Genomic DNA, 1,396 nt, shown 5'->3' on the forward strand with positions numbered 1-1,396 from the left:
GCTATGTAACGAAAGTGTATGGGACTTAAGAAAATGTATAAAAATTCCACAATAATATTGAAATATGACATTCGTATTAGCCACAAAACAAGTAAAAATATGTAATTTAAAACTTTGAAGTAGAGGTCCATTCAATTTAATTCGTCGCCATCTTAGTTTTTCTCATAACTACATACAAAGGAACAGAATATGCAATTACAGATCCGGGCTCTAGTCATTATCTATTCTTTACGAGATGTAGGATGTTCATTAGTTGTATTTAGCTTCCCATTTTACTGTAGATCTGATGGTGCCTACCACAGAAATTGATAATCTGAGGGCACTTTTTGTGATCTTACTCTGGAATAAAAGAAACAAACTGCACATTTCCTGGATCAATATTCATATTCGTGACTACGTGAAACTAGTCATGGTTCATGTATTGCCGAAAAAGCTGAAATAGTGAGAGAACGAATCCACCGAAAACCCCAGAGTGATTGACAAACGTTCATATAAACCTATCCGTAAGCGACATGTGAGTCGGTTGTCTCACATTAAATGAAACCACTCAGACCTAGAGAGTGAATAAAATACAATCCTACAGATGATGTAGCCACAAGAGACTAGTTTGATTCGGTTGATTCATGCGAACGAAAAACCAACTGAACGAGAAAACGAAACACTGAGCAGTCAGTATTAGAACCAGACGTTTGTCCCGTGACTATTTACTAAGCTGCACTGATGACAAAACCCTTATCTCTATTAACAAGATATGCTGACATTCGTATCTCGATTGCCTCCTGAACAATGCTGTCCCACAAACCATTAGGTGAGCAGTTGACAGACATCTTTCCGAAATCGAAAATACGCTTTCCTACCAAGTTGTGCTCGGCCAATGCAGATTAATCTTGTCCAACCCCATTGCAAGAACGTTCCCATGTAGGCTGTTGTAAATAATTTTATGATATCTGAAGATAAAAAGGTCGAAACTGGTTGAAATTAAAAAGTAATTTTATCAGCAGGTCTTGGCTGTCTCAGGAGATTCTTTTTCTTGAATATTCATAACTGCTAAGCGTGTGCGGGTAGCATGTGATTTTGCTGATGTATATTTGAAAGTTTGGAAGTATCCAACCTTCATAGATATTAGTGTTATAATTAATGATGTCAGAATCCCTTTAAGATATGCAATATCGACATCAAGTTGTCATCTTCAGGCGTGGTCCACTGAGAAGCGTCATCAGGTATAGAACAGTTGGGGCTTGACTCTTAGAACACTATTAAGTACACATTACCTTAAAGAATGTATTGAGGGGCAGTCAAACGAAAACCGGAAACCAGCAACAGCGGGATCATGGAACGTTCCCATTCAAAAGTAATCACCACACATTTTAATACATTTATGCCACTGGGAAACTAG

Source organism: Schistocerca nitens, chromosome 6 (genome assembly GCF_023898315.1).
Source record: "Schistocerca nitens isolate TAMUIC-IGC-003100 chromosome 6, iqSchNite1.1, whole genome shotgun sequence".
NCBI classification, from domain to species: domain Eukaryota; kingdom Metazoa; phylum Arthropoda; class Insecta; order Orthoptera; family Acrididae; genus Schistocerca; species Schistocerca nitens.